This window comes from Triticum aestivum, chromosome 1A, assembly GCF_018294505.1.
Source record: "Triticum aestivum cultivar Chinese Spring chromosome 1A, IWGSC CS RefSeq v2.1, whole genome shotgun sequence".
Lineage (NCBI taxonomy): Eukaryota > Viridiplantae > Streptophyta > Magnoliopsida > Poales > Poaceae > Triticum > Triticum aestivum.
This window is the reverse complement of record NC_057794.1, coordinates 5,137,746-5,148,169: the sequence shown is the minus strand read 5'-3', so window position 1 is coordinate 5,148,169 and position 10,424 is coordinate 5,137,746. Positions and strand designations below refer to the sequence as shown.

At 44.2% G+C, this 10,424-nt stretch overlaps 1 pseudogene; it reads left to right on the top strand.

Annotated features, from left to right (window-relative positions):
* The first annotated feature begins 4,183 nt into the window (after positions 1–4,183).
* On the top strand, positions 4,184–4,967 carry LOC123071458 (uncharacterized; annotated as a pseudogene).
* Positions 4,968–10,424: the final 5,457 nt, after the last annotated feature.

The window sequence follows — 10,424 nt, the reverse complement described above, 5'->3', positions numbered from 1 at the left end:
GCGTAAGTATTTCCCTCAGTTTTTGAGAACCAAGGTATCAATCCAGTAGGAGGCTGCACGCGAGTCCCTCGTACCTGCACAAAACAAATAAATCCTCGCAACCAACGCAAATAGGGGTTGTCAATCCCTATAAGGCCACTTACGAGAGTGAGATATGATAGATATGATAAAGATAATATTTTTGGTATTTTTATGATAAAGATGCAAAGTAAAATAAAGGCAAAGTAAATAGCAAAGGAAATAACTAAGTGGTAGGAGATTAATATGATAAAGATAGACCCGGGGGCCATAGGTTTCACTAGTGGCTTCTCTCGGGAGCATAAGTATTCTACGGTGGGTGAACAAATTACTGTTGAGCAATTGACAGAATTGAGCATAGTTATGAGAATATCTAGGTATGATCATGTATATATGCATCACATCCGAGACAAGTAGACCGACTCCTGCCTGCATCTACTACTATTACTCCACTCTTGGACCGCTATCCAGCATGCATCTAGAGTATTAAGTTAAAAATAGAGTGACGCCTTAAGCAAGTTGACATGATGTAGAGGGATAGACTCATGCAATATGAAGAAAACCCCATCTTGTTATCCTCGATGGCAACAATACAATACGTGCCTTGCTGCACCTACTGTCACCGGGAAAGGACTTCGCAAGATTGAACCCAAAGCTAAGCACTTCTCCCATTGCAAGAAAGATCAATCTAGTAGGACAAACCAAACTGATAATTCGAAGAGACTTGCAAAGATAACCAATCATACATAAAAGAATTCAGAGAAGATTCAAATATTATTCATAGATAGACTTGATCATAAACCCACAATTCATCGGTCTCAACAAACACACCGCAAAAAGAAGATTACATCGAATAGATCTCCACAAGAGAGGGGGAGAACATTGTATTGATATCCAAAAAGAGAGAAGAAGCCATCTAGGTACTAACTATGGACCCGTAGGTCTGAGGTAAACTACTCACACTTCATCGGAGAGGTTATGGTGTTGATGTAGAAGCCCTCCATGATCGATGCCCCCTCCGGCGGTGGATACAGAAAGTTACGACGGTGGAATTAGGGTTTTGGCTCCGTATCTGATCATTTGGGGGTACATAGGTATATATAGGAGGAAGGAGTACGTCGGTGGAGCAACAGGGGGCCTGAGGGAGTCCTGAATTAGGGGCTCCGGACAGCCGGATTATATCCTTTGACCGGACTGTTGGACTATGAAGATACAAGATTGAAGACTTCGTCTCGTGTCCGGATGGGACTCTACTTGGCGTGGAAGGCAAGCTAGGCAATACGGATATGTACATCTTCTCCTTTGTAACCGACCTTGTGTAACCCTAGCCCCCTCCGGTGTCTATATAAACCGGAGGGTTTTAGTCCGTAGGACAACATACAATCATACCATAGGCTAGCTTCTAGGGTTTAGCCTCTCTGATCTCCTGGTAGATCTACTCTTGTACTACCCATATCATCAATATTAATCAAGCAGGACATAGGGCTTTACCTCCATCAAGAGGGCCCGAACCTAGGTAAAACATCGTGTTCCCTGCCTCCTGTTACCATCCGCCTTAGACGCATAGTTCGGGACCCCCTACCCGAGATCCGCTGGTTTTGACACCGACATTGAAGCTTTCATTGAGAGTTCCTCTGTGTCGTTGCCAGAAGGAAGAATGTCTCGTCTCGTCTTTAAAGACGGTACTACTGTTGGGGGAGCTTTGGTTGTCGGCCAAACTCTCCGGCTAGGCGGTTTCATCATGACCGCATGTTCGGCCGCCGAGCCGATGATGACTTCTCGGGTCATCGAAAACAGCCTCCACGTCAAATCGGCACTCGCCGAACAGATGGATCCAATGGAGCTCGCCCCCTTAAACGAGCTCTTGGATCGCATCGCCGCCTTGGGAGTCGCTACGGACTATGATCGGATTGGGCTTAAACCCGATCAAAGGGAGATTAACTCTCCACCGGTCACCCATCATATTGCAGTGGTGGAGGAACAATGTCGCGACCTTTCCTCTATCTTGAGGACCAACTATGTCCGGATTCCCGAGCTCTCCGAGCCGTGGACATTATCTCATGCTTCTGGTACTCTTTGATTTTTCTGTGGGACCAAAGAAAAGGTACCTCGTCCGGTCCTGCCAACATATGGCTATGCTTGTCCTCAAAACTTTCAACATACCAAACCCCATGCTTTTGGTCAAGCTTGACGGTCAGGTGCGCTTCGCAAAAGCAGCGTGTCTCGGCTCTGAGCCTACGGCTGTGTCCTTCCTCGGTTAGCAACTTGCTGTCACGTTTCCCTTGTCTTGAACAAACAAACCGCCTATAACGCATATGACGTGACTCTGTTTTGCTATACCTGACCTTATTCTTTCTAATGCTGAAACCATTATCTCTAGCATAGCTGTTGTAGAAATCATACGCAGCATCGTGAGACATAAAGGTCATTTCCATTATCTGCATGAACATATCCCTCTTATCATCTGCACTGGCAGTATCTTGGACATTCTTTGCCCCATCATTTTGTGTCACCTACACAATCAAACCACAACCATGAAAACATATTTCTAAGGTTTAACATTACTTACTTCCATAGAACATTGATTACACACATACCTCACTCATGATGACCGACGACTCGGACTCCCCAGAACCAGGTGCATCTAATGATTCGTTGTTAAGGCCTGTCTCCGCGTCGGATTCACCGTAATAGTCATACGCATTATGACATTCGAGAATGAACTGAAAAATACAACACAAATACATAATTACTTATCATATAATATTCCAGAAGAAATTCAATTTGCATGCCAACAATCTTTTTCACTTACGTACCTGACTAATGTAATCTTCATTCGAGAGCTCTGAGTTGTTTTCCTGATCATCATCAAGCTCATCGATCTATAAATTTTCAACACAAAGATTTAATGTTGTCGGATGCCACCAAAAAATTACAACATGACAATGCCACTCACAATAAGATCGTCCCATTCGTTCCCATTCTCTGACCGATCTTCACGATCTGAATTTTCATCATCTGACCAATCTTCTATCCAGTCTTTCATCAGTTCTCCAAACTCCATGTCTACCATGATATCAGTTAACTCCTCGTCCGCCATTTCCTACAACCAATATTATGTATCATCACATGTGCAAACATTATCAATGATGAAATATAAAACACATAGCACACGATCACGGATGTTATGTAAACAACCGCAACCGAGGCCGTTCAGATCTGCCCAACTTAGTAAGGAAGATGGCCACGGCACCCGTCGCGATCACTTTCAATCGCGAGGAACTGCACGATCTCAAAACCTAGCTTGATCTGTGATTACCTCTGCCGTCGGATACCTAGGTTAGCCGCCACATCAAATAACGATACCAGTGGTGCGCACAGCCGACGGCAACCGACGCTACGTGAACCCAGATCACGAGGAGCAGCACTACCGGAACAAGATCCACGATCACATGCGCCGCCAGGTAGCTAGGTTACCCGCCCCGCTAGGTTAACCACTACCACTGGCGGCGGCAGTTCGTTCGATGTTGCCGCGAGCGAGACTAGAGGGGGGACGCGGGATGCGGTACCTGTGCGCGCTCGTTAGAGATTCACGACGTTGTCGCGCCCGCTGTCCGACGAGATCGCCGGCGACGAGATAGCCGCCGCTGGAGATCTACTACGTGACTTATGGAGCTGCGTCAATGCTCGCAAGATTGATGGAGCTGCTCGTGTGAATGATTGGATTCGGCAGGTCTTACGTGGACGTGGGGTCGTGTGATGTTTTTTTTTTCGAACCAGGGTACTGTACGTATACGTTCTGGGTTATACAGGACTAGACAGGGCTTGGATCTGGGCGGCGGCGGGCCAGAAAAAAAACAAATTTGCGGGGACAAAAATACTCCTTCAAAATTAGGTTAGGGGGAGCACTGGAGCAGGGCTCCATGAGCGCTGAGCTACGATCCCTGGGGCGAACGGTCTAGACTCGACTTCTAGAGTGGCGGCCACCGGCGAGTGTGCGTTGTGGACGCTCGGGAGAATGGCGAACCGATAGGGCAGGAGGGAGATGTAGGCCGAGTCGCCACCGCCCATGACGACGTGTGCATGGACTGCATGTTGACCGGCGCATACACCACCATTGCGTCGGAGTGCCGGACGCGTCGGCGCATGTCCCCTAAGGACGAGCATGTTGTTCTCCTTCCTGATGCTGTTGTACATCATCATCATTGTCCTTGTCAGTGTCGTATTGTACGTGGCCGTCCGCTATGGCCGGTCGCTCTTGTCTGAGTGGCGCAAGCTCCACCGCACCGGCGACGACCCGCCTCTGGCAACCCACCTCAGGCCGAGCATCAAGGACATCCCCGCGCTCCCCACCTTCACCTACAGAGCGCGCGAGGCGCCGACATCGTCGCCCCAGCCCCAGGGTAGCTGGGGCAGTTGGAGGCAATGGCGGAGCCAGGAAAATTGTATCAACCAGGCCGAATGATGTTAAAACTGCTTAGGGAGGGCCAAGCCAATGAAAAACATGCATTTGACAGAAATTAATCACTAATTTTAGCACTATTCATCTGCAAATTAGCACTATATCTCTGCTGTTAGGGGGGGCCAGGGCCCTGCTGGTCCCCCCTGTCTCCGCCACTGGCTGCAGGAGCACCAGTTGTAAGAGGAAGAGCGGCTGCAAGGCGAGGGCAACGTCGGTGGAGTGTGTGGCTGCAGAACCTCAACGCGGTGCGTGTAATGCCGGCATCACTTCTTCGAGGGCAGTTGCATTACTACCTGGATGTGCGTCATGTCTGGTGTGCCGCGCGCACCTGGAGCCGGAGAGCGCGCGGCCCGGCAAGCCGGCCATGTCACTCGCTGCTGCCCTGTTGTGTCGCTGTGGCATGTCACCCGAGTGGTCGACGGAGTTGCGGATCCTGGCGAACATCTTGGCATGATCGCCGTTGAGGATCGGCGTAGCTAGGAGATAGATCATGTGGCAAACAATTTTTCTCCTAAGATCGCGCGTGGCTGGCCATATTTTATTGAGCTGTTTTTTATCCCGGCTTACTCAATCGTGCATCGATGGGTTTCTGATTTTTTTTCTTTTTTTACCAAGCGTGATGTGGGCAGAACAAAGAAAGTTGGATGGATGGATACCTACGATGGATCGTCAATGCGGATCTTTTTTTTCCTGTGCAAATCTATTTTTAAATCTCGGCCGTCAATCTATAAGATTAACACAAAACCAACGGTTTATGAAGAGGTGACTGATGGAGAACTATGAGATCTTCTATCTTTTAATATTAGGTAATAGATAGACTGTGCTTCTCACGGAAGCAAGGCTACAGTTCTCAGGGATGCACAAATGTACTTCTCGTGAAAACACAGGGTGTGCCTTTTCTCTTTTCGAGAAGCATATGGAAGCATAGGTTGTGCTTGTAGCATAAGCACATATTTGATTCGCGTGGAAGCATAGCTATGCTAATCATGGAAGCACATGTGGTGCGCCTGCTGCAAGCAATTTTGTGATTACATGAGAAACAAAAATTGTGCTTCTCGTGAAAGCATAAAATTGTTTTTTTAGAAGCAGGGTTGTGCTTCATAAGAAAATAAAAAGATATTTTTCTTTCATGATCTAGAGAAAACCATGGAAAAAGCAGAAATCCAAAACCCATTGAAAAGACAATCAGAAACCCGAAAACGCGTACAAAAAATAAAAAATGAAAATGAAATCCACAGGAAGCACCTAACACACGACATGTGACAGCAGTTGGACGGACCACTTGGCGTGCTCTCATACCACAACAATGACCCTTGCAGGAGCTCGCCAAGGGGTAACCGTTGGTTAGTTGCTCCTTAAGAGGGCAAGCCTATGTCTCGATTGACACAAGATAGTAGGATGTGCAGCAGACCTATTGGGCCGCCACAGCGCCTACACATGCCTTCTACGGTTTCTTCCTTCCTTTTACACATATTTGCATTTTTTTTGTTTTTTTACTTTGCCTTTTTTATGAAATATTCTGAATATATCTATTGTAAAATTCACTTTATACAGAAAAGTTGAAAATGTTAATTGCGCATTATAAGAAAATATTAAACATGTACAGAAACATGTTTCTAATTAATAAAAAACTGTATATTTTGTATGAAAAAATAGACACAAACATATATATGAGACATGTTAATCATGTATTTCAAAACTGTTGAATTGGTATATAAAAAATGTTCCTGATGTATAAAAAAATGTATAATGTTTAAGGGAAAAGTAGATATAAAAATATATGTGTAAAAAATATTAATTATGTATTTGAAAATGTTAAATGTAAATATAAAAAGGTTCCTGATGTACAAAAAATGTACAGTATGTATGAAAATATTAGACATAAAAGTATACATTTTAAAAAAAGTAATCATGTAATTAGTTTTTTTAATGTGTATATATAAATGGTCCTGATATGTATACAAACATGTATAATGTGTATGGAAGAAACCATGCATCTAAAAATATTATTTTTTTATATATAATGTAAAAAAAATTAGTTCTTGTCATGGATATAACCATGACAATACTATGGTGATGTGAATGTAGAGGCAATTATAAGCTAATTGGTATGTAAAGCAGATGGGATTAAACACAAGGAATTATATAGGTTTGGGCCCTCTATGGTGTTGGTAACGCCCTACTCCTGTGTGATCTCGCTCTTGGCGTAGGTTACAATGTGAGAGAGTTCAACCCTCCGTGTGATGTCCTACTCTTGTCTTATATGGAGTGCGCTAGGAGGGAGTGCCATAACAGGCTGGTGTAAATACTATTGATGGTCACATGCATGATCGACTGTTCGTGGCTATTATTAATACTAACTGGCGTATTTAACTAGTCAGTTATGTAACGGCGATGAATGCATCATGAGGGTCACATCATCCTAGGACGTAGCCGACTGTAGATGGTCCGACTGCTCCTATCTTGCTGATGTCCGACTGTAGATGATCTTACTGCTCATATCTTTCTCATGACCGACTATTGAGTCTTGTCTGTCAGGGGGTGTGTAATCCGACTATAGACACTTGACTCCTTAGCGAGTATTCCCCTTGTATCTGATGCCTTGGGCTTGTATCTCCAATGCCCCATTGTCTTTGGGACCGTATCCTTGAATACCCTGGGCCTTTGGCTGGGACATATGTGTACTTGGGCCCATCCCTTATGTATAACCCCATCACTATGTTTATGGAACAAGTAGATGTCAAAAAATATAACTTTAAAAAGGGTAATCATGTATTTGAAAACTGTTAAACCTCTCTATCAAAAATATTTTTGATATATACAAAAAATATATGTCAAAAGGTTGACATTAAAAGAAAGGAAAACAAAGAAATCCCTAAACCCTAAACAAAGAACACTGAGAAAGAAACAAAGAAAAAAAAGGATAGATAAACGAGTAAAAAAGGAAAACAAGAGTAAAACATGAAAGACACAAAGAAAACCGATGAATTTTTTTTTTCAAAAAATGAAAGAAAACCGGTGAAGAAAGAAAATAAGAAAAAAAAGTAACCAAACTAGTGTGTGGAACCTGTGAGCGAATGGCTTGAGCGCGAGCGAATGACCCAAGGTTGCCAGAAACATGATTTAAATCGGATAGAAGCTCTGATGGTAGGATTGCAAACCTTACAACGACCTGATGCTATTCTTGCACCTTCAGGCGTGGCAAATGCTAATCTCGCTTTGCGCGAGATATAGCATTCGTGAAGCTATGAAGGGTGTCAAATCGTCATAGCTATATCACACCTATTCAGGCTCACCTCTGGAGTCCTCATGTATGGGCTGGACCATTAACGTGTTCTCGCATATCGCTAGTTCACTCAGTTGTTTCTAATTTGCTCTCTGTACGTTCTTTTTCTTTTTGAGTCTTTTTTAAGTCGAGTTTTCTTTCCATCTACATGAGAAATATTTTTAAATAGAATCATTAATTTTTTTTTAAAATACTTATTTCATGTCTAATTTTTTCATACACATTGGAAATTGTTTCGTATGCATCAGGAGCATTTTTTCTCTATAAACATTTAACAGTTTTAAAATACATGATTAATATTTTTAAAATATATCTTTGGATGTAAAAAAAATTGCATGTACTTCATGCATTTGTCTTATATATCAGGAACCTTTTTTTCTATACACATTTAACATTTTTCAAATAAACAATTAACAATTTTCAAATATATGTTTTGATGTATAATTTGTTTCATGTTGTACATTACATTAGGAACATTTTTAAACAAATTTAACATTCATTATAATTTCACGTACAATTTTTTAAATATGTGTAGATTATTTTGTTACCATGATTTGTTTAATGCTATCAATATTTTTTTAACAATGGACCAACATTTTTTCAGAATTTCAGTATTTGTTTGTGGAATATATTTACTTTTATTTTTTAAAATAGAAATAAATAATATTAAGAAAAAATGAGAGAAAAATAATTTGTCTCTAGGGCGGCCCAACCGAGAGTTTCTTTAGGAAACGCTGGCTTCCGTGTCGCTATAAGCTACCCATAGTTGCGCCCATATCGAACTACTAGACATGATTGGGTGTTTGCTATCTTCTTTCGCAAGGTGTGGCTGTTATAACACGGACCTATTAATCACACTTGAAACATTCACATGCAACTCTTGATTGGTTCAAACACATTGACTCACACATCGAGGTGATATAACCGTAGAGTTTGAGTTAATTGCAAGAAACTACTACACTTCGGCACGTCGTAACGAATCAGTACCATTAGACACAATTTTTGCAATTCAGTACCAGCTCTAAGCCTAAGTGTTGCAAAACGGTTTGACAGCCGTATAAGCACGTATTGACCATGAATCTAACCGAGCGGGCCCACGTGTCAGGTGACATGGTGGCATACCCGCGCGCGCCACGCCACTGACTCGGGCCCACCCAGCTCGGTCGTTGTTTGTGGCTCGGTCGGGTCGAACCCGAACGGGACGAACCCTGGCTTTCCCCTCCCATGCCAAATTCGGGTCCGTCCAGCCTGTACCGCATACTCAACCGCCCATGCCAAATTCATGGCACCGCATGAACACCAGCCAATCATACCAACAGAGAATGCTGGATCTTCAAACAAGCCGGCAGGTCAGGTGCCAAAAACAAAGATAAGGGGTCTCAAAGCGACGATGGCGACGAGGAGCCCAGATCATCGAGTACAGGAGGGCAAAAGAAATTTCCCCCGCAAATCCAAACGGTGAACGTAGTAAACGGCACCTACACTCCCAACCCGGACCGGACGCACACCCTTAGGGATGTCGACTTAACGGAACCAGTCGTCCCACAATATAAACTAGGGCCGATCACCTTCAACCGCACGGATCGTCCGGTTAACACCAATCAGGGCAATCCAGCCGCACTAGTCCTCGACCCAATAATTGACGGGTTCCACCTCACGCGAGTCCTTATGGACGGAGGGAGCAGTCTAAACCTACTTTACTAGGACACAGTGCGCAAGATGGTCATCGATCATTCGGTGATCAATCCCACTAAAACCACCTTCAGAGGTATCATACCAGGTATGGAGGCCAGCTGTACAGGCTCCTTCGCCCTTGAAGTAGTCTCCGGATCACCAGACAATTACCGTGCCGAAGAGTTAATCTTCGACATCGTCCCCTTTCGCAGTGATTATCAGGCACTACTCAGACGAACCGCGTTCGCTCAATTCAACGCGGTACCACATTATGCCTACCGTAAGCTCACGATGCCCGACCCACGCGGCGTTGACACGTCTCCAACGTATCTATAATTTTTGATTGTTCCATGCTATTATATTATCAACCTTGGATGTTTCATATGCATTTATATGCTATTTTATATGATTTTTTGGGACTAACCTATTAACCTAGAACCCAGTGCCAGCTTCTTTTTTTTCCTTGTTTTAGAGTATCGCAGAAAAGGAAAATCAAACGGAGTCCAATTGACTTGAAACTTCACGGAACTTATTTTTGGAAGGAAAGCAACCCGGGAGACTTGGAGTCCACGTCAAGGAAGCTTCGAGGAAGCCACGAGGTAGGGGCGCGCGCCCACCCCCCTGGGCACGCCCTCGACCCTCATGGGCCCCTCGTGGCTCCCCTGACGTACTTCTTCCTCCTATATATACCCATATACCCTAAAACGATCGGGGATCACAATAGATCGGAAGTTCTGCCGCCAGAAGCCTTCGTTGCCACCGAAAGACAATCGAGACCCGTTCCAGCACCCTGCCGGAGGGGGAATCCCTCTTCGGTGGTCATCTTCATCATCCCGATGCTCTCCATGACGAGGAGGGAGTAGTTCTCCCTCGGGACTGAGGGTATGTACCAGTAGCTATGTGTTTGATCTCTCTCTCTCTCTCTCTCTCTCTCTCTCTCTCTCTCTCTCGTGTTCTTGAGGTGGTACGATCTTGATGTATTGT